The sequence below is a fragment of the Mus pahari genome, chromosome 13 (genome assembly GCF_900095145.1).
Source record: "Mus pahari chromosome 13, PAHARI_EIJ_v1.1, whole genome shotgun sequence".
NCBI classification, from domain to species: Eukaryota; Metazoa; Chordata; class Mammalia; order Rodentia; family Muridae; genus Mus; species Mus pahari.
Genome location: NC_034602.1, coordinates 57,471,687 through 57,494,988, shown reverse-complemented (window position 1 = coordinate 57,494,988; position 23,302 = coordinate 57,471,687). Strand labels below are relative to the sequence as shown.

Below are 23,302 nucleotides of genomic sequence, written 5' to 3'. Positions count from 1 at the left end.
GGCGGGCGGCTGCTGGGTCTCGGCCTCGCTGCTCATGGTTGCGGTGATGGTGACTGGGGCCGGCGGCGACGGCTGCGGCTCCTCCCGGGTGTGATGGTGACTAGGCCGGCGGCGGCGGTGGGGCTCTCAGGGCTCTCTGGGGTCCGCTCTCCCTGGAATTTTCTAAGAACTAATAAATAAACAAAGAAGGCATCTCAACAACCTATGTGCTCAGTCAGTCTAGCACACTTCAAACCTTCTGTGTAGCCTGGTATGTTAAGCTTAGTTTTCTTATACTCTAGTACTCTGGTTTTTAAAACCATTGCTGAGTTGAAGAAGAGGGGAGGTTGGTGCTGTAGCTGCTGTGTAGCTCTTTGGAGTGAGAGGGGTGGCAACTGACAAATAAGGCAACAGAACAACCACAGACAGACAGATTGACAGATAGACCTTGAGCCAGAGGACAAAAGCCGTGTACACCCTATAGTTTCTGCGAACCTTGCCAGGTCACCTAGCCCAGGTCCAGCAGCACACACATGAGTGAAGTCAGCCTGTTGCTCTGTGATCTTGGCTCCAGGCCTGCCTGGGTCAGTAACTTGCATTCGTTTCTGGTTCTGTGTAGTCTAGTTGGAGCTTCAGCAGGCGTTCTGACTATCAGTTTGTCCTGCGTGCCTCGTGACGGAAGAAACCCAGCTCCTACCTGGTCACGGCAGACCTGCTCCTTTTCCCCGGTGCGCCTGTGCTCATGTTCCAACACAGCAAAATAATTAGTGGTGTCACCGACATTCGTGAGCTCCCAAACAATGATTAATCATACTTTGAATTCTCTGGGAGAAACATTCATGCTCTGTGGTTGAAATTAAACCAATTTAGTGCTGAGACAGGTAATCCTTCAATTACTGTGAGTATCTTGGCCATTTGAGTGGCTTCTGGAGATTTTTTTAAAAAGCAGAAGTCTTACCATGTCGTAACGGGCCATGGTGTGTTGTGAATTAATGAGTCACGGAACATGTTATTTTTTTTTTTTTGAAGAGCGCAAGCCACCTTCTTTCGAGTTCACACCACTGTTCCTCTGACCAAAAAAAAAAAAAAAAAAAGATGCATCAGGCAAAGCTACTTTTACAAATTTTGTTTGCAAATTCATCTTTAAGGTCAGTAGCCCCAAATACTTACACTGGAATGCTATCTGGAAATAGTTAACCAAGGACCAGTGGCAGCCAGGGCTGTTGACATAAAGTATTTACTTTGAAGAGAATTCTTAGCATTTTTGCCCCATGTCAGCACAACAAGAATTTGTAGGGGGATGGGTTTGGGGGGAGGAACATTAATGTATTTGTCAAGGATTAATGACCTGCTGGAACATTTGTGGTGGGGAACATGTTATGGGTAGTGTCATAAATACAGTAATTAAAAAGCTGCACACTAAACACTTTGGACTGGCTCGTAGATTCCTTTCCTCCCCTGGCTTGCATCCAAGTGAGTAGTGTGTTTATCCTGCCCCCTTGCCTTCTTGAGTGAAAGGGGAATGGCTGGCTCAGAGGTCTGTTTGGGCGCTGCCAGTGCTCTCTGTGGCCAAGGGCAAGCCAGGCGTGTGCAAGGTGCTCTATACCTGAGCACCGGAGAAAAGTGTGTGTGTGTGTGTGTGTGTGTGTGTGTGTGTGTGTGTGTGTGTTGTTGTTACCAACATAGCAGAATCAGACTGTGTATTAGTCAGGGTTCTCTAGAGTCACAGAACTTATATAGTAAGAGAATTCGTTGATGACTTACAGTCTGCAGCAGCACTTGTGAATCAAAGTCCAGGGATCTAGCAGTTGCTCAGTCCCAACAAGGCAAGCAGTTGAAGGAGAGAGTAAATCTTCCTTATTCCAGTGTCCTTACGTAGTCTCCAGCAGAAGGTGTAGCCCAGATTAAAGGTGTGTACCACCATGCCTTTAATCCCAGATGACCTTGAACACAGAGATCTCCCTGTCTTAATCTGGGACTCATAGCCACTATGCCTCAACATCTCCATGCCAAGATCCAGGTCAGAAACTTGTATCTCCCAGCCTCCAGATTAGGATCACAGGTGAGCCTTCTAATTCTGGGTTGTAGTTCATTCCAGCTTTAGTCAAGTTGACAACCAGGAATGGCCACTACAGACTGGAAGGATCAAGCTACTTTCTCATAGTCAAGGAAAACAACAACTACAACACAAAGACAAAAATAGAACCCGGTCACATCTAGTGCATGCGGACCTCTCCAGATGGACACTTCAGTGTTCTGTGCGATGTGTGAGGGGTGCTCCGTAGGATCTGTGATGCCTTGGGCCTTATGTGTTAAAAGGGAAACTGGAGTAGAATTGCACGTACATCAGGACAGACACACAGCCCGCACCTGGGATGAGTTTTCGAGGTGGTGAGGCTCGATGCTCTCCTCACTTCCTAGCCTGTGGTCCCCACTGGTGGAAGCCAAGCAGGGTGCTGAGGAGGGGCATCTGGGAGGAGAAGCACCACACCCCTCGAATGATGATCTTGACCTTCAGAAGGCACAACAGGCAGACTGATGTAGCCTCCACCGTCTGGTCCTTCGTTTGCTCAGAATCTTTGCGCCTACCTGTTTCCTATTTAAAGTGCATCTTTCCATAATTTCGGAGACCTGTCTTGTGCTGTTTATTTATGAATGAATAAAAACTCTCTTTTATATACAATAAATGTAGTTGAATGTGATTTTACACTTTTCCTTTGAGCCAGTGAGGGGTAAGACAGCCGGACTGTTTCTGTTCTCACCCTTTAATTGGTCTTCTTAGCTCTTAGTTGGGAAAATTATTCAGTCATGTACTGGGTTATTGATTCATTCCACGTTTATTGCGTGCTAAATGTCTTCCATGCTCCAGGGATACAAAAAAAAAAAAAAAAAAGAATGGCGGCCTGTTAGTGGCTTCTGCTGGCTTTGGTACCAGCTCTGAGGTGGCTGATCCCCGTGATGAGCCCATGGTTCTACGAGACTGTCACTCCAGTGGTGGCCTGGATCTCATTCCTGTATAGAGATGCAAACCTTTAGAACAGCTCCAGGGCTTCGGAGAACCTAGAGACCGCCAGGAGACTGCACATCTGCTCTTCAAGGTGTTGCTTGTTGTGTTCGGTTTCTAGTGAGCATTCCTGCTTCCCCCATTCCCAGGGTTTTTGTCCAGTGGCTGTGTTGCCCCGTGCTATTCCTAACCCTCCCGGGAGCAGCCTGAAGTAGGAATGAGTATGTTTTGAAGCCTTGGGCTTCTGAGGCTCCTGCAGGTGCCTCTGTCTACCGTGCCCCCGCCGTCCACCCTACGCCCAGTTCTTCCTGCTTTTATCTGCTAGTGTCAGCCTGTTGCAGCTTAGATTGGTTATGCTTTTTTACCTTGGCTCACGAAGACCCGCAGACGGTGAGCCATGCCCAAGGCTTTGCCCAGTGAAACTGTAAGCGAACCCTGCAAACATGGGAACATTAGCACCCCAAGCCTAAGACTGTCTTTGGAAGAGCTTTCTTCTCCATCCTTCTTCCACTGCCTTAGTTCTGCCAGTAAACGTGCTTCCATGCATCCTCGATACCCATAGGCATGTGTGTTTGTTTGCCTTTAAACAGGGTTCAATGGTTTTCCTTTGAGGGTGGGGCAGGGGTCACATACCAGAGACCAATCATGACAAGGTCTGTGTCCTCAAGTGTTAACTTGCTGCCTCATGCTTGACCAGGAACTGTGCCAAGCGCTTTCTCTCTTTTCTCCTTTTCTCTATGTATGGTGTGTGTGTGTGTGTGTGTGTGTGTGTGTGTGTGTGTGTAGGGGCCAGAGGAGGACACTGAAATTCTTCCTCTGTTTTTTGTATCGGTTTCTGTGTTTTTCTGTCTTTCTCTGCCACAGGGGCTCTTGCTGAACTTGAAGTTTACTGTTGTGACTAGGCTAAGCTGTTGGACCAGTGAGCTCCTGGGATCTGCCCATCTCTGGGACTGCTCCACCCCCTATCCAACCCCCTAAGAACCCCCGTTTGCAGGCACAGGAGGCCTTACCTAGCTTTTATGTGGCCTCTGGGGATTTGAACTCAGGCCCTCTTGCTTTCACCGCACGTGCTTTGACCAATGACCCATCTCTCCAGCCCATTGTCTGCCATGTCTTCTCAAGCATAATGTCATTTGCCGTCTCCTGTAATATTCCAGCACTGCTGTGAATGTGGCTGGCCTGACCCCCTATACCTTGAAGCTGCGTCCAGTATCAGAGGGTGTGGGTTGTTTTGTTTTTTTTTCAGAGCTAGCTCCTTCATCTGAATACCTGACCACTTCCCTGCTTCTGGAGGTCTGGTTCATTCTTTTTCCCTCTGGTTCTCGGCCTCCTTCCTCTCTGTGGATTCCATTTGCTGGGACTTTACCCCTTCTGAAGTGGCCTGTCCCCCTCCATGCTCTTCCCTTACTCTGTTGATGCTCTTTTCTGTCTCCTCCATGCCACGAACTCAGTCCTCTGTCAAGGTGCCCAGTGACTTTTCAAATGTCAGAAACCAAGAGTATTTTTCATCTTTATCTTCATTCTCTTTTGTATCCCTTGGTACTTCTCTTAGGTTGTTGTTGTTGTTGTTTGTTTGTTTGCTCCAAGATCGTGGTCAGCATCCTGGTCTGCCATTGCCAGTGCCTGTCTCTTGACACTAACCATGCAGTCTTCTCTCGGCCCAGAACCCTTCAGTGAGTCTCTGATGGTGTCTCTGCCTCTCTATGAATGCTTTTTTACTGCTGTTGTATCTTGTTCTGTCTTCTTCCCTAGGCCTTGAGTCCTCAACACCTCAGGTTTTAATGTTGTAGACTGACCTCCTTTTGGTCTTGCTGTTCCTTCTCTGGTATTCTACACCTCAGATCTACTACTGTTGGTCCAAATGTAGTTGTTCAAATGGGTCTCCCTTTAGCATCTAGATCAGTGGTTCTCAACCTGGGGGGTCCTGACCCCTGGGGTGGGAGTCGAATGACCCTTTCACAGGCCTGGCATATCAGAGGTCCTGCATATCAGTCTTTACATTACAGTTCACAACAGCAGCAAAATTACAGTTATGAAGTAGCAATGACAATAATTTCATGGTTGGGGGTCAACCACAACATGGTGAACTGTTTTAAAGGGTGGGGGTGGGGGTCAGGGTTGAGAGCCGCTCATCCGGATGTTTCTAGATGTTCATTTCTCTCACCTTTTCTCTGACCACGTGTCCTGTCTCAGTCTCTGCCCTGCCTCTGTGTCTGGATGTTGGAATGAGCAGGCCGGCCTCAACACTCTACTGCTTCCACCCTGACCGTTGGGACCCATCCAGAGAGAGTAATGCATCCAAACCCCACATCCTGATGCAGACTTAACCTGTGCAACCAGGTCTAGTCAGAGATCTTGGAGAGAGGTACAGAGTTGCCGGGTGACTCCGGTCTTCTTTCCTCCCTGGCCTGATAGCACAGGATCACTCTCGAGTGGGGCTAAGAACAGCAAGCCACATGGTGGCTTCTCCCCCCCACTGCCGCTTCTGTCGTCTGTCACCCGCCAAGCTTACCTGACCCCAGCCCAGCCTTAGACGTGTCAGACACCCCTTGTTCCTGGATGCCTTCCGTCCCTGACCTCTTCTTGTCTGGGCTGACGGCCTCTGCTGGATGGCAGTCAAATCCTTCCACCCACCCACTGCCCTACAGAGCCCATTCTGAGCAAGTCTCGCAGCCCTGTGGACCACTGTCCCTAGAAATGGAGACACTGTTTTATTCATTTTGTAGCTGACAGCTTGGCTTCGAGTAAGGATGCAGCCAGTGCTTTTGATAGTGAGTTAATTTAATGTCCACAAAAAACGTGTAAAACCGCTCAGTGCGTATGTGTTCCCTTTAGAAGGGAGCACAGAAGGACCTTCTGTACCGAGCGGACTTGATGTGTTCAGAAAGGCTGTTCTTCTTTCTTAATCACTTTGGCATGTAGCCTCTCTACTTCAATACATTTTTCTTTCTTTCTTTTGAGTTTTTGGAGTGTTGTTGGTAGGATGTGAGTTCAGGAGTCGTGACAAAGGGCTAACTAAGTTGGTACCGTCCTCGCCGTTCAATAAGATGCAGAGTGATAAGGCCAGTGCCGAACTTGCTGGACTTTACACCCCGACCAGGAATTCTTAGGGACACACTCTTTTGTCACAGTTACTGCAGGGGTCACATGTCATCCTCTGCAGGCTCCATGCCTGCCTGCAGGGAACAGAGCGATTTCTTCCCGCATGTGATCATGAATAATTCATAAATATGGTTATCTGGAAGGCGGTGGTGGTCATCATTAGCATTTTAATGAAAAAAGATGTGATGATTATCCTAAGACTGTTTTATTTCCATCTTTTTTTTTTTTTTGTCCTCCCTCAACAGCCCTCTCACTGTTTCCGGAGTCCTCTGGAGTTCCTGAGTCCCCCCGCTAACACGCTGACTGTCGCTATGGGCAGAAGGTACCCAGAGGCTCGAGGGTGTCCAAGCAGCTCATGTACGTATGTCGCCACGCGTGTCGCCACACATGCATGCCTTTCTATCTCCTCCTCTTCTCTCTTTCCCACTATCCTTCCTTCCTCCCCCTTTCCATCTCTCTTCTCATCCTTTCTCTTTCTCTCGTTGTAGAATATCACAGGGCACTAACCCGGAGGGCACTTAGAAGATATATACGAGAGTATGTAGAATTACAGGAGAATATTTTGTTCTGTGCTATTTTTCATATCAGATAGTGGGGGAAAAAAAAAAAACATGTTATCTACATTAGTGTTTTTGTAATTAAGTAGTCCTGTAATACCAGATGACTCTTTTGTGTTCATTCATACATAGCCTTTAAAATAATTTCCCCCCTTTTGTCACAATGTGTGACATATTTAAAACAATAGGAATGCCACAATTTCAAAGCATTTCCCAGTGACCGTTCTCCTTCCATTTAGAAAAGATCCACTCTGGTCCTAGAGAGGCTCAGTCTGCCTTTGTTTTCTGAGCTTTGGGTAGAGTGGCTTGATTCATCGCTCTCTGAAGGTGGACACGGCCCTGGGCATGGACCCCTCTGTGTTTCAATACTGGAACTCACGCACCAGGCTTTGGCAAGTGTTATGGCTGCTCTAATGATGGTCCCTAACCCCTGATTAATGTGACACTGAAAGAAGAGAAGGTGTTACCTCCCATCTAGAGTCTCTCCCTTTGTGGGTGTCCCCTCCCATCTAGAGTCTATCCCTTTGTGGGTGTCCCCTCTCTGTTGTCTTACCTTCTACTTCCTTTGGTCTTCCAACTGTGTGGATAATTTATTTATCTTTATTACTTCCCTATGGATTCTCTAGAATTGTGGCCTCAGATCAGGGATGTGTTGGAATGTCTCTCCTCCACATTGCTCCTGTAGTGATATTTACCTTCACAGTGTAGCTCCATGTCTCCATACAGCTTGGGTGTTGTTAGAAACCTCTTCAAGTGCTTGTGTAGCAAACCTAGGCATCAGAATCGGTGGTTCTTTTAGTAGCTCTGGAAATGGGTTGTCTGTCGAGGGGCTAAGGTTCCCATCACCCACTCGCAGCGAGCCGGCCGCACTGGGGCAAACAGATATCTCTACCACAGATATCTCTGCTGTTGCCGGAGAGATAGCTCAGGGGTCAAGTAGCTGTTCTTCTACAGGGCCTGGGTTTGCTCCACAGCACCCACATGGTAGCTCACAAACATCTCTGACTGCAGTCCAGGGGATCCTTGTGCTCTTCCGGCTTCTGATATACCAAACACACATGTTGTGCTCATGCATACAGGTGAACCACCCGTAGAGTAAAAGCTTTCCCGAAGAGCATCACCAGGGTAACATGTACCTGGGGACTGGAGAGGGAGTTGGACACACTGTGGCTGAGGACTGTGGGAACCCAGGGTGGATTTCTATATTTTTAAACTTTAACATTTTAAGTGGTTATGTAAGTATCTATGTACTCTCTATTGGGGCTCTTGGCCCTTAAAGCTTAAGTAATCTGTGATCTTGCTGGGAGGCGGGGATTCCCTGACCCTTCTGTACGGGAAAGCTGAAGAGCATCTACCACAGTTGATCCACTCTTGCCTTGGTAGAAACTAGCTTTTTTTTTTTTTTTTTTTTTTTTTTTAAATCTTGGCCCACAAAAATGTTAATTTCACGTGGTCCACCCAAAAATGTTGTACAAGGAGATTCTTCTTTCAAAATGGTAACAGTTCTGTTGCTTGGGCTCTGGGGGAAGTGGGAGAAATTAATCTATACAGGAGACGACTGCTTGCGGGCCTGCTCTTTTTCCCACCGTCTGGGAACAGATGTACCACCTGCCAGGAATGTGATTTTTCTTTTTCTTTTTCTTTTTTTGTTGTAAGTTTATTTTGTTTATTATTTTCTTTATTTACATTTCAAATGCTATCCCGAAAGTTCCCTATACCCTCCCCCTGCCCCTGCTCCCCTACCCACCCACTCCCACTTCTTGGCCCTGGCTTTTTCTAGGAGTCCGAGTTACACAGGCGCGTGCTGCCCATGACTTTCAGGGAAGCACCTCTTTCTCTCCTGATACGTTTCCTACCAATCGCTCTCCTGGAGAACACTGTCCCTCCCTCTCTTTTACATGGCCACAAGTGTCTAGCTGGCCTCTGAGTAGAGATGGCTTCCAATTGCTGTCCCAGGGCATCTGCTGAAAGGCTCACTTTGCATCTGTTTGTGATGGAAGGAGAGTATGTGGTCCCTTTTCCAGGGTTATACATCACTGGGAACCGCCCTTCTTTGGGCAGTTCTAGTCAGCGGCTCTCACCTTGTTTCTGTCTCTGGCTCTCTCTCTTTTTTTTCCTGTCATCCACTCTTAGTGTTGTCCCTCGGGAGCCTCCTGTGTGTTTTCCTCCCCATTCCCTGCCACCATCCTTTGTTTCCTGCGTATCCAGATTATTTCGTGATGTTTGCTTGTGGAGACCTGCGGCCTAGCTTCCAGGAGACCTCGGACTCACGGCTCCTTTCTGTTCTCACGAAAGACAAGGAAACTAAGATGACTCGGGCCCCCAGTGCCAGGCCTGTCTTCTCAGAGGGGTCATACTGTTCCCTGGGTAGTATTTCACGGAAAACAACAAAAATATCTCTTCTGTTTATAATTTTATCACCAAGTGTGATCAGAACAGCCGCCAAGGGTTGGCAGTGCACATTGCCATACTTTGGGTTGTTTTCTGAGGCTCTTTCGTTCGTTGAATTGGAGTTTTCATTTCCTTTCTGTTTGGGGATCTGCCTTTCCACAGTATCTTTTTTCACGGGAGGATGCTCCTCTGCGATGGAATGTGGAATGGTATCCACTGAGCGCCAGAATAAGAAATGAAGTCCTCACAGCTGGCCTTCCCTTATTATTATTATTTTTTTTTAAGATTTATTTATTTATTATATGTAAGCACACCATAGCTGTCTTCAGACACTCCAGAAGAGGGCGCCAGATCTCGTTACGGATGGTTGTGAGCCACCATGTGGTTGCTGGGATTTGAACTCAGGACCTTTGGAAGAACAGTCGGGTGCTCTTACCTGCTGAGCCATCTCACCAGCCCCCCCTCCCCTTATTTTTAAAAACCATTCTTTGCGCTTTTTGTTAAGACCACAGTTTGAAAGCATTCCAGAAGTTGCTAATATATTGGCATCCTAGTTTATTATTGTTTATGCCCACACGTCTCTCCCTTTGCACGGCTGAAGCCACCACTGTAGCCATGGACATCAGGCACTGAACTCTTGGATACCTACCCAGCTACAGGCCCTGAAATCCCTCAGCCTTCAAATTTGATCATACAGAGGACGCAAGTTAATCCCTTCGGGGAATGCCATGCCACGCCCCTGCTGAACGGCTTTCGGGCTTTTTCATCAGCCCAAAGGTCATGCTATTATACTTAGATCGGCTATATTTTCTTCCTCTCTTTATCTTTCATGCCCATTCCTCATCATTAACAGTCAAGATTATTTGTATTATTAGTTTTCTTCATCCAAAATCTTACGCCAGACTTGGGACTTCCCCTTGTAGTAATATACCTATCCTTTGTCCTTTGGCCACTGTGTTGGCACTCATTCTGTGCCCTCCCTGGAATGATGATCTGACATTTTGATAACCTGCTAACACCCTGCTGGCTTTAGGGTACAGAAGAGTGACCCTGTCTTCCCCTGGGAGCTTCATGGTTTCTCATCAGGAAGTACAGATTCCTATAGCTCCTCTTAAGAGGTTTGATCCCTCTAGAAACTGGTACCCTAATTTCTTCTTGTTTGGGATGGATGTGTTTACATTTACCTTGACACAAAGTATTCATTTCCTCCTGTCTTCCCAGACCAAGGATAGCATTTTGTCTACTACAGAAGCTCAGGTCTTTGTGAAGTAGGGGTGAGGCTGGATAATATCCACTGTCCTTAGCAGGCCCCGTGAAACCTTTCCAGAGCCAGCTTCCGGGAAGGAGCCCGTTCAGGCAAGGGTAGCAGTCAGGGCTCAGATGGAGTGCTGGCTTCTTCACGTGGAATCACAGCAGATGCAGATAAATGGCAGGGCTGTATGCCACGCCAGACACTGCCTTGTAACTGATAGGAAGTGTCTCGCTCTAAGTTAGTGAAATGTTGAAAAGTTCCTCTTTTGTTCCTATTTCATACATGGGGAAGAATTTAGGCTTGCAGGCTTATCAGAGCAGAATGGCAGTTTGGGTTTTTTTTGTTTGTTTGTTTTGGTTTTTTTTGTTGTTGGTGGTAGTGGTTGGCTTTCTTTTTGTTTTGTTTTGTTTTGTTTTGTTTTGTTTTGTTTTGTTTTGTGGTGTTTTTGAGACAGGGTTTCTCTGTGTAGCCCTGGTTGTCCTGGGACTCACTCTACAGGCCCGGCTGGCCTCAAACTCAGAAGTCCGCCTGCCTCTGCCTCCCAAGTGCTGAGATTAAAGGCGTGCGCCACCACGCCCAGCCAGAATGGCAGTTTGAATCTAGGTTTTCTGGTCCCTCCCCCCTTCCATCTTTCTATTCTCTCACAGGCTGCCTGATGCATGACATTCACTAAGTTAGGTGACATCTCCTTGACCTGTGCCAGAATAGCCCGGGATGCCTAGCAGGAATGGTGGCTGACATCTGCCTTGCATTCCTTTCTATCGCTGACTAAAACCTAGTGAGCTCCGGTACCCAAGAGTACTCTTTACACAGCTTATAGAGAAAGAGGAACAGCCATGAACCACACCGTAACACACGCCCTGAATAAGGGTTTCACAAAGAAAAGGAAACCCCTGAAGAGGGAGTAAGAACTTCACAATGCTACAACCCAAAAGATTACTTTTAAATGCTTCGTTGGATCCTTTTCCCTGCTTCCAGCATGTAGAGCACGCAGATATGTTGACATCAGTGGAATGATGATGTGATGCTCGTGCAACAGAGTATCATTTTTGTTCTTCAATCGAAGAGCACATTCTATCTCTGGGCTACATCCCTCCCCTATAAATCTCTTCCTAACCAGTTCATTCACTTTCCCAGTGATCCAGAACCTCCCAGGTCAGAGATCATAATTACAGGAGGTACTGAGTTCCCCGCTGTGGAGGGAGAAATTTTAGCCAGGTTAGGCCAGGCTTCTAAATTGAATTCTACTATCCATGTTTTGATCTCAGCTCCCAGTTGGAAGCATCGCCTAGGTACCTGGAAATTCTGAAGGGCGAGCTTGTGTAGAGCTGCGATTCTCAGGCAAGGGATCTTGGCTCACCCTGGCTTTGAGGGAACATTTGGATTTTTGGCTAAAACCAGGAAACTTAGCATCGTGTTCAAGGTTGATAGCAGCCATGTGGATCTCAGTGCCCGAAAGGCCAAGACAGAATGTGGTCCCCAAGCAGGGGACTTGCTAAGGCAGTGTGCTCTGTGCATGAGTCAGCCATACAGAGTTGTCAAGATCAGAGAGGCTCAGGGTCCCTGGGGAAGCTCATGGTTTTAATACTAAGATTCCACACATGAGTGGGTGTGTGAGTTGGGAGAGGTTAAAGACAACAAAACGTAAATGACAGCAACACTCACCATCACCGTGGTCTTGGCCAGTTTTGTTTTCTAAAGAGAAATGGAAGTTGTAAAGTACAAGACTTTACACACACACACACACACACACACACACACACACACACAAAATCACTGCCTGAGTGTGAAATTGTTCTGCTAAAAGGTTTGCTTGCATGCATGCTAACTAAGGACTTACTGGGTCTGTGCAGGTGCTGTTGGTGCCGTGTGCCCCTCCCAGCTCTGGCATCTCCTCCTGTGGGTCCATCTCACTGTAGGAAGGAGAGATAGGGCCATCCCCAGCTAATTTCATTCAATGCTTAAGTAACCTTTATTTCCTTGTATTTTCCTAAAACTGAGTGTTTTGGTTAACATCCTATTCCTGTGAAGAGACACCATGACCATGGTGCGTCCTGTAAATGAAAGCATTTAGTTGAGGCTGGTTTATGTCTCAGAGGGTTAGCCAGTTACTATTAGGATGGGAAGCATGGCAGCGTACAGGCAGGCATGACGACGGAGAGGCAGCTGAAATCTCGGCTCTATGTCTGGATCTGCAGGCAGTAGGAAGAGAGTGTGACACATCTCAACATCAGAATCCTCGAAGCTGGGCCCCCAGTGACACACTTCCTCCAACAAGGCCATACCTACTCCCTGATCTTAATTCTTTCAGATAATTCCCTATGATCCAGTAGGGGCCATTTTCATGCAAATTGCCACACCTAGGCTTCACACTCCCCCCCACCCCCATCCAGCAGCCCAGAATTGGTCCCATTAGGTGTGTGTGGGCCCATGTGAGAAAATGGCAGTGTTGGGTGTGTATCGAAGGTGTGACCTGTTTTCATCACTTGTCCTGTATCTTAGTTTGATGGTTTAAGTCGATCTTTGAAGAGACAAGTGGTCTGGCTTTCTATGTGGTGACAGTTTAGAGAGGTAAAATACAGGACAGATTCCTCAGGCTGAGGTTCTCGGGCAGCAGCCTGTGATGGTGGGAGAGGCTCTCACTGGGAGGTGAGGCCTTGGTCCCAACCCTGCACCTCTTGGGCTCAGGGCGAGATGGCCAAGTCCTCTAATCCAACTTGAGTATCACTGTTGACGTCTGTAAGCTGAGGAGTTGGCCCAGCTGTCAGGAAGAAGACCCTGGATTGAAAACTCTACCATTTTTTGCTTCCAAAGAAACATGCAAATGAAGTTTGGCTCTAGGGAGAACCAAGTCAGAGCTAGCAAATCTACTCAAGACAGAACTGAGGATATTAATAGCTAGTGTCTTAGTCAGGGTTACTATTGCTATGATGAACCATGACCAAAAGCAAGCTAGGGAGGAAAGACGTTTATTTGGCTTACACTTAGCACTTGGTTTATTTTACCATATCACTGCTCTTCACAGAAGGTAGTCAGGGCAGGAACTCAAACCGGGCAGGAAGGAACCTTAGGCAGGAGCTGATGCAGAGGCCATGGAGGGGTGCTGCTTACTGACTTGCTTCCCATGGCTTGATCAGCCTGCTTTTTTATAGAAGCCAGGATCACAGGCCAGAGATAGCAAATGAGCTAGGCCCTCCCACATCAATCACTAATTAAGAATATGCCCTATAGGCTTGCCTATATATAGCTCCATCTTTTGGAAACATTTTCTCAACTGAGGCTGCCTCCTCTCCAAAGACTGATGTCAAGTTGACATAAAACCAGCCAGCACAGCTAGTAAGTAGTGTTTAACCTGGGGATTTTAACTGCTTAAAATAGCTACAAGCAGGCCAAGACAAAGACCATTTAAAGGAGAGAGCTCACAGTCAAGTACATATAATGGTAATAGCAGTTAACAGAAACAGAAAATGCTCTTGCACTGCCGTGCTTTTTGTCTGCTCAACATGTGAATTTACATCCATTTCCTGGTGCAGCTGCACAAATGCTTCTGATAGCAGAGATTCGGAGGGACCATTCTGAATGTGATCAGAGAGTAGGACCTGACCCCATACATAATGCAAGCTCAGTAGAGAAATGCCAGGCGACCGAATGGGCACCTTCACACAGCCACAGGAAGTGGGGCTTGTCCTGTGTGCCCCCTCCTTCCCTAACATCCTTCAGAGCCTTGGTTCCACAGCCTCACTTGTGTTCAGGGGTCAGCCTGATTTATCATCTCTCTCCTGTTCGTGCCCCAGATGTCCTTCTGTGCACACCGGAAGGTTATCCGCACATCCCCTTGTGTTTTCTTTGGAATTTTCTCTATAGTGCTCAAGGCTGTATCACAGAAACCCCCCCTTTTCTGCTCTTTTGTTTCTTACTGCTGCTCTCCCCAAACTGCTGCACACTTAATGACATAAAACAACAAGCAATATTCTCTTACGGTTTTGGAAACTAGAAGGTTGCAAGGTGTCTTAGTCGGGGTTTCTATTCCTGCACAAACATCATGACCAAGAAGCAAGTTGGGGAGGAAAGGGTTTATTCAACTTACACTTCCACACTGCTGTTCAGCACCAAAGGAAGTCAGGACTGGAACTCAAGCAGGTCAGAAAGCAGGAGCTGATGCAGAGGCCATGGAAGGATGTTCTTTACTGGCTTGCTTCTCCTGGCTTGCTCAGCCTGCTCTCTTATAGAACCCAAGACTACCAGCCCAGAGATGGTCCCAACCACAAGGGGCCTCTCCCCCTTGATCACTAATTGAGGAAATGCCCCACAGCTGGATCTCATGGGGGCATTTCCCCAACTAAGGCTCCTTTCTCTGTGATAACTCCAGCTGTGTCAAGTTGACACAAAGCTCACCAGTACACAAGGGCCAAGGGGTTCACATGCCTTGGTGTGAATAGGGTGGGCTCCTCGTGGGAACTCCAGAGGACAATGCATGGCTTTGACTGTCCTGCTGATAATGGCTGCCTGTGTTCTTTGAACCAGATAGAACCATCTTCCCTAGCCTCAAGAAGGATCTAGTCAGTCCTGGCTTACATCCCTTTCTCCCTTGGTAGTCAGAGCTCCCAGTCTTGGTCTTTTAAAGACAATTGTGACCGTGAGTCAAGGACTGAGATAATCTAAAGTACTTCCTCTTCTGAAGCCTTTAAACACAGAGTCTACCCGGCCATGCAAAGCAGTACTCACACCAGTGTTTGAGGAAGTGGACATCGAGACACAGATTCCTTGCCTCAGTCCTTTCCCTTGCTTATACTACTTATATGCAAATTATATATGTCTATTATATAAATCAAATATTTATAATTTTTTCCTTTACTACTTATAGGAACCTATATACACAAACCACGTGAATGCTTGTATACAGATATACCTAGGAAACTTATAGAACCCTGCCCACAAAGAAATGGCCATGTTAGTTGATACAGTTAACTAGCCAGAGGGTTAGACTTTCTGTTGCTTCATAAGATGAAGAGGCAAGTGTACCATAAAAGCAAGTACGAGGCTCCAAACATTGCCTTGGCACATCTCCACGTCCTTTTGGAGCAAACTCTGTGTGCTAGCTGAGTGATTATAGTCACTGACCAAGTTACCTTCTAGGTCATAAATTCTCTTGGACTGTTTCTAGTGCATTATTGAAGTTGCACTTTTCCCAGGATACAGTTCAATCACATATTATTTAGTCTCTTAAAATACAACATTTACAGGTGTTTAATATGTTTACACAACTGTGTGGCCAACACCACTATGGGATTCTTGGGTATTTTTAACTCAAAAAGGATATGAACCCACCATGATTCATGGTGGGTATCATTCACGCTCCTCCCCTTCTTTCTACGAAATCATAAATCTGTCTTACCTCAATGGAATTGCCTGTTCTTACCATTTTATATAAATGGAGTTATGTTTGTCACATAGCATAGTATTTTCAACATGTTGTATACCACTCTTTGTTATTGCCAAACAATTAGCAGTTAATAGACATGAAGTATTTGTTACCCGTTTATTGGTCACAGGCATTTGAGCTGCTTGTACTCTTTGTCACAATGAATAATGTAACTGTGACATTTCTATATGGTTTTCATGTAACACATGTTTTCATTTCTCTTGGGCTTTATCTGAGAGTATAATTGCTGGTTTGTGCTGCTTAGCATTTTGAGGAGCTGCTCAAGAGTTTTAGAGAATAATTGGCCCACTTTGTCATCATGGTGGCCTGTGGGTTCCTATTTCTTCACTTTCTTTCTATCCTTGTTAACTCTGTGTGTGTGTGTGTGTGTGTGTGTGTGTGTGTGTGTGTGTGTGTGTGTTGGTTATAACCATCCTACCAAGTCCTTATTATAGGGATTATTTGCATTTCCCCAATAACAATGTAGTTGGGTATCTCATTTTGATGCTCACTTTAGAGAAATACTCAAATTCTTATTTCTTTGCTAATTTGACTATTTGTTGTTAACACTGTAAGGATTCTGTTTGTTGCCTAGCAGTTGCTCCCAGTCCCCTATCTTCCTGTAGACTTTTTTACCCCTGTGAGTAAAACACAGCAGTTTTGAATTTTGGTGATGTACAATTTATTTGCCGTCTTCTCCCCTCCCCCTCTCCCCTCCACCCCTCCTCCCCCTTCCTCGACGTGTTTGCTGTTTCCTTTTTTATACAATGATGACTGATGGTGACTAAGAAATCATTACCAAGCTATTGCAGATTTACCCACAGATTTCTTTTTTCCTCAAAATTTTATATTTTTAGCTGTTGCAATTAAGTTTCATAAATTAGCGTTAAGTTTGTGTGTGAGCCAGTGTTGTCGCCTGAGTTTACTGTTTGGTATTTGTTGAAAAGACTTCCTTGAGGACCAATTTGGCAGCTTCTACGGAGAAGCCTGGTAGACTTTGACGGGGAGTGTGTTTTCTCTCTAGATCATTTGGGACCCTTTTAAATCATATTTTTCTTCCAGACAGAAATTCATTTTCTATTTATTTCAGCTTTCTTTAATTTCACTCACTGGTATCTTGTAGTTTGTAGTATACATCTTGTTCTCCTATCAACAAAATTTGTTCCTAAATATTTTTGATGCCATTGTAAATGATAGGACACTTTTTTTTTAAAGACAACTTTTGTTTTTAATGATTTATTTATTGTATGTACATGAGTACATTGTAGCTGTCTTCAGACACCAGAAGAGGGCATCAGATCCATTACAGATGGTTGTGAGCCACCATGTGGTTGCTGAGAATTGAACTCAGGACCTCTGGAAGGGCAGACAGTGCTCTTAACCACTGAGCCATCTCTGTAGCCCCAGGACACTTTTTTTTTTTTTTTTTGGTTTTTGGTTTTTGGNGACAGGGTTTNTNTGTATAGCCCTGGCTGTCCTGGAACTCACTTTGTAGACCAGGCTGGCCTTGAACTCAGAAATCCACCTGCCTCTGCCTCCCAAGTGCTGGGATTAAAGGCGTGTACCACCACGCCCTGTACTTTTTTTTTTTTAATATACTTTTCTGTATGCTAATATGTGTGCGTTTGTGCGTGAGTGTACCTTACTGTGCCATACATGGTATACGTGCACACGTATGTAAATGCATAGAGCCGGTTGAACATTCACAGTCATAATTTCCTCAGGAGCCATCTGCATTTCTTGACACAAACGCTCTATGTGGGGCTTGTGATTCGGCGAGGCTTCCTGGCCCGTGAGGTTCAGGCTTCAACCTGTCCCTCAGCATTGGAATCACAGGCATGCACCACAGTGCTTGGCTTTTACGTGGGTGCTGGGGATCAAATCCCAGGCCTTGGGCTTGTACAGCAAACACTTTATTGTCTGAGTCACATCCCAACCCCTGGATTTTAAATTATTTATTGTAGCATTTGGAAGTGATTTTTATATGTTGGCCTTGGAGTCCCATTTAATTGTTCATTCTAATGAATACATATTTATCTTCTTTATATTGTTTAACTTTTTTGTAGACTGCTATATGATTTCTAGGTTAATTGGCTACACACATTGGCTGTGCCTTACAGTAGTTTGGTTCCTTATCTGGCACTTGCCCCTGATTCTGAGGTTATTGGATGTCAATCCCACATGAGCAGGGATGTGCAGAGGGCAGTTTCTCCATTGCCCATGTGACACCTTGATGCCCAGTGTGTCATTATGTCTGCTCCAAAGGTGTCAGGGCATCTACTCTTTGGCCTAGGGACCTCATGTTTCCTGGGTCTGTACTGCCAGGCCTATGGCGTCAGTTTGGTTTTCTCTTGCTGTTGTGTGTGACTCTTTTCTGAGAGTTGTCGCAGTCTTAGCTGACAGATTTTTTTTTTTCCTCGTGTGTAAATCGTCTCCTATTTTTTTAACGTGTGTTGATGGTTTCCTATTCAGTTTGCCTATCTCTGTACAGCATCAAAGCCCTTCCCAGTGATCTCCACTCACCATGTTGACTGGAAACTTCATCTCTATACTCTGATGAAAGACTGTGAGCGCTCTTGAGGCACCAGATTGCAACCCCTGATTTCCACAGGACTTTAAACATAGTCAAGCGACAAGTAAATATTAACCCAGGCAATGGGTGTCTGTGACGCTCTCCACTGAGATGCTGTGCGTGTAAGTCACCACCCTCCTGTGGTGAGTGCAGGCCCGTGATGGTCAGCTCAGCCCTTGGGACACTTTTCTTGGCCAGGTCTCAGAACCTGTACATTCCAGTCCAGATTGTTATCTGGAGGTCTGGCTGCTATCTAGATTTTGGAGGGCTCACTAATACAGGACCATGTTTTCATAGATCCAGTAACTTAGTTATATCTTAATGCTGGAGATAGAAAGGAGGTGCTGTTTGTATATATTCCTCTTTATCTGAGGAGGGACATGAAATTGGACAGTGCATTAAAATGTCTTCCTTGTAAGTTTACTTCTGTTTTATTTTTTGTATCCTCAAATGTTCTCTGTCCTCTAAACAAAGGCTTGATTATGTATGAATATATGTATGTATGTGTGTATGCATGTATATATGTTTGCATGTATACATATATGTATCTTTCAGGCAAGGTCTTGGGGATGAAACCCATGCTGTCTTCAAGCTCATGATTGGCCTACGTCATCATCGTGACTGTTGGCCTCACAGGTGTGTGCTACCACACCTAGCTTGAACTATTACTTTGATATGATAAGCAAGCATCATTCTTATCCTGGGTGCTCTGGGGTGACTTTAGTCCCCTTCCGAAACAGAGTCCAAAGCTACAAAGCCTATGGCAAGATGTGGGGAGCAGGAATTAGCCCGCTGTTGAGGAGCCTGCTTGTTACCTGTTTCTGAGCAGAGAGCCTTGTGGCGGGAATTGCACGCACATCCCTTTTCTCTTCTCTGGCTCTGAAGAAACCTGTGTGCTAAGTTCAGGGCCAGCCTGGGCTACAGGGGACACCCCATATCAAACAACACGCAAATCCAAAGCTGTCCCCCTCTTCTGAGAGTGGCCTCTGGAAGGGAATAGGGAAGCATGTGGCCGCAAGGAGCGGGTCCGAAGCGAGTAGAGCCCTTGCTCTACCTTTCCTGGCGTGTTTATTGCAAACTCAGAATTGCTCTAATGGGCATAACCTGATGCGTCAACTGAAAGCCACAGAGATGAAGCTGGCGGAATTCGGAAAGGGACGGTCTGCTTTGTCTCGGTCACTTGGTAGGTCAGCTCAGGGCTAGCGTCTGCACTTCCGGGCCTTTGTGTGTGAATATATGTGAAGAACAGTGAGCAAATCCTACCTAATATCTGTAGAATGTCTAGTTTCTAAGTCAGTTCTCGCTCAGTTTTATAGAAAATGAAATCCACAGTTCACTTGTTTTCCGCATGAATCCTTCTTTTATGTCATCTGATGACTGGGGAACTTGGTGCCCTGCTCCCAGGGACCTGAGGTTCCCCAGACAGCCAAGGCTTCATGCTGCTTACCTGGAACTTGATGCTGACTAGCACCGTGCATCCCGCTACCATCCTGTTCTGCCACTGGGACTTGGCTGAAGCAAAGACCATCTCCTCTTGTTTTGGGACATCAGAAGATGAGAGGTTTCTGTTTTTGAGATGACTGTTTGTCACATTGCAAGGTCCCGGATGCTTGGGGGGGGAGGTAGAGCTTAGATCACTATGTGGTTCCATTCATCCTGCCAGAGCCCAAGGCTTATCGTGATGTCTCTAGGAGATTGGTGCTTACCCCGTAATGAGTTGTCAACTCTACTGTGACCAGTACCGATCACAGTTATGTCGTTTACAATCAAATTATGTCTAGGATCAGCTTAGAGGATAGGTAGGTAAATAAGGAGAACAGAGCATCTTTCTAATGGAATGCAGTGTTATGTGAGTGGATGCAGTTCAGGTCACATAGCTGGCAGATGTGGGACTCAGGGTGCTGTGGATGGCCTTTGAAGGTCGCATGAAGTGAGCTATTGTGGAGAGATCTGACACTGGATGAGATGGGAAAGAGCCAACAGAGCACATACCCTGATGAGAGTAAAGAGCGTATGGTGTGTTCATAATAATATTAATGTGCAATATTCAGATCATAATTTATGTGTATCATCTTTATTCTGTGAAATAGTTACTACTGTCATCCATCAATATTATATGCAGAAACCAAGGCACAGAGACACAGAAAGTGGTAGAGGTAAGATTTGAATGTGGTTCTGCAGTCTTTGTTGCGAACCACAGTGAGCCACCTCTTGTATGGGAGAAGACTGAGACATGGGGTGGGCAAACATTCCAAGGTCAGGATCTGGTGGATGACGTTTTCCCACATCTCCCTCCTGTTCCATAGGCATGTGAGGAGATGAGGAATTCTCACTGCCACAGAGCTGTCTGCCACGGTGAACGGTGTTCCTCAATCCAGGACCCAAAATAAGCCCATCCGCCCTTAAGTGACTTTGTCAGATATTCATTTAAAGCCATAAGACAGAAGGCAGGCTCTTTTGGGGGACCATGTCATCAGAGAAATTAGAGGGGAAGCATGCCAAGCAAGTCCTAGATGGTGACTGCAGGCTCCATTCTAGAGTGGAGAGTTGAGAAGGATAGAGAAAGCCTGAAGAGGTGGGGAATGGACATTAAGCAGACTCCCATGGTCCAAAGTGTAGGGCAATTAGATAGCCAGTTACTGGGTCCACATAATGTTGGGTGGCCATGGTTGATATTGCCAAATGATTCTAACTAGAGATCAGAATCATGGGGAAAGAGCCCATTCTGAGCAGAACTGTGGAAAGCTTTGTCTTAGCTGAAGGAACTGAGTGTGATGAATTCAGGGCTTAGGATGGGGCAAGGTGGCCAGAGCGGAGTGTGCATAGTGGGTGGCTGGGTGAACTTGGAAAAGGTGCTCGAGGAATGGGACTCGAGGGTCTCTCTGAGGAGTGTTGGATGTTTCCTAAGAGCAATGAGAAGGCACTGAAAGTGAGTGAGGCATGCGGCTTGATGCAATGGGAGATGCAGGATGCTAATTGCATGTGGATATGTGTGATTGGGAAGAGGCAGGACGGGATGAGAACTAAGCATCACTGGGACAGCACCTTTCAGAGGAGAACTGAGCATCACTGGGTCAGCACCTTTCAGAGGGGAACTGAACATCACTGGAAAAACACCTTTCAGAGGGGAATTGAGCATCACTGGGACAGTACCTTTAAGAGAAGTGAGCATCACTGGTCGTCTTCCCTGCTGGCGTACATCCTAAGCATCAGCACTGCAGTTCACATGCCCTCACTGTGAGGAGTGAGGATCCTGGCCCTAAGCAAAGTCTCCTAGTACTTAGGTTGTGTCTGGGTTCACAGAAGCAAGACTTCATGCCCTGGGTAGCCATTTGGCTGCCAGTTTATGCCTGTGTATGCAGAGGAAAACCAGACCGTGTGAGCTCAAAAGATTTAACTACTCCCCTTCCTCTTCCTATTATTATTGTTGTTACTGGCATTGATACTTATAATGTATTGTTTTCTGTGTAGTAGCGGCTCTGATACAATATCTGGAAATACCGATTACTCTGTTGGCGGCTTCTCTTTTTCCCAGAATGGAGCCTTAAAACACGTACACATTAACTTGCTCACTCAGTGCCCATAACCCATTCTATTGTCCAACAAAAACTCGGCTGAATTGAGCCTGGCACAATTATGAGCCTGGCAGTAGATAGTCTTAGCAATATAATAACCCCAAAACCTAGTTTCCTAGAATTCCCCATAATGAACACAGCTATAGGATTTGATTCTAACCATTGAGACACTAGAATCTAAGTCTAGTGGGATGAGGGTGGGGCTTCAGACAAAGTGTTTAGCATCCTGATGAGTCATGACAGATTAGCCTATCAGTATTGGTTTTCCCTTCTTTTTCTCCTGGGCTTCTGATGAGGTGACTGAGTCAGAGCACCCATCCTGTCACCATCAGGGGGACAGGAATAACAGAAAGGCAGTGGGCCTTAGAGAAATAACTGCCTTGACATTTTTGCTGCTTGGCCATCCCCAGCAGCCCTGAACATTACAACTCCTTATTTGTTGAATCTATTCTTAGACGGGTTTTCGGGTACCCTAAAACGAAACACAATGTTAGACAGAGTAAGTCGAAAGCTATTATGAACCTTTCCTATATGCTGTGATGGATTCATAAATGTCCATGATCTTCAGGGTGACCTTTAGCCTGCTTGAAAACAGCCTCTGAAAGGAGAGTTTAATACCTTGTATTAGAAAGTGTTCACAGTTGGGAGTGGTGAGTTATGGACTTAGAAATGTAATTTTCAGAATAAATGAAGTAATGTGTATGAACTCTTAGTAGCAAGCACTGCCAAGCTACTATTCACAGGCAGTATCTTCTTAGGGCCTTTTTTTTTTCTTTCTCAGTTTCTGGTGGAGTACATTGTGGATGTTTATAGCTATGGTGGAAACGATAGCTACACTCAGGGTAATAGCATAAATAGTTTGATTTCTTGAAAATGTGGAGCTCCAACAGGCTTTATTGGATTTCAGGGTAATGGCGTTATTAAATTCTCTACCTCTTTCCAAAATATGTTGTGGCTGGGTTCCAAGCTGGTGACTTAGAGAAATCTGAGGCTTTATACGTTTATGAGGGAAATTTTTTATCTTGGGATGCTCAATTGCTCGGGTGGGGTAAAGAAAATAATTGGATTTTCTTTTGTATCATGTCAGGCTTTGCATGCCTCATACAGATGGGGAAGGTAAGAATGGTAGCTGACATGCCTCATGGAGAAAGGGGTTGAAATGAAAATTGTGTGCTTCATTACAGAGCACGGGAGACACATGGTAAAGAGAAAGCGACTTTGAACGTCATCTGAGAAAAATCCTACTTTCAGTCATAGCCTCGTAATTTGAGAACTAGAAGGATTTAGGTCATTCATTGAAAAATGAAAAACTTGAATTTACCCTCTGCTCCTTCTTTCTTCTTTGTTTTTAATTCTCTCTCTCTCTCTTCCTTCCTTCCTTTCTTTCTTTCTTTCTTTCTTTCTTTCTTTCTTTCTTTCTTTCTTTCTTTCTTTCTTTCTTTCTTTCT

The 23,302-nt window shown here is 45.7% G+C and overlaps 1 protein-coding gene across 12 annotated transcripts in view; it reads left to right on the top strand.

Moving 5' to 3' along the window:
- Nucleotides 1-23,302, top strand: part of Apbb2 (amyloid beta precursor protein binding family B member 2) — a 324,110-nt gene that overhangs the window by 124,745 nt on the left and 176,063 nt on the right. For all 12 annotated transcript variants that reach the window (XM_029545074.1, XM_029545073.1, XM_029545068.1 and 9 more), the window contains one exon: nucleotides 6,331-6,442. The gene's annotated coding sequence lies outside the window, so the exon portion shown is untranslated. The remainder of the gene's footprint in view (nucleotides 1-6,330; nucleotides 6,443-23,302) is intronic.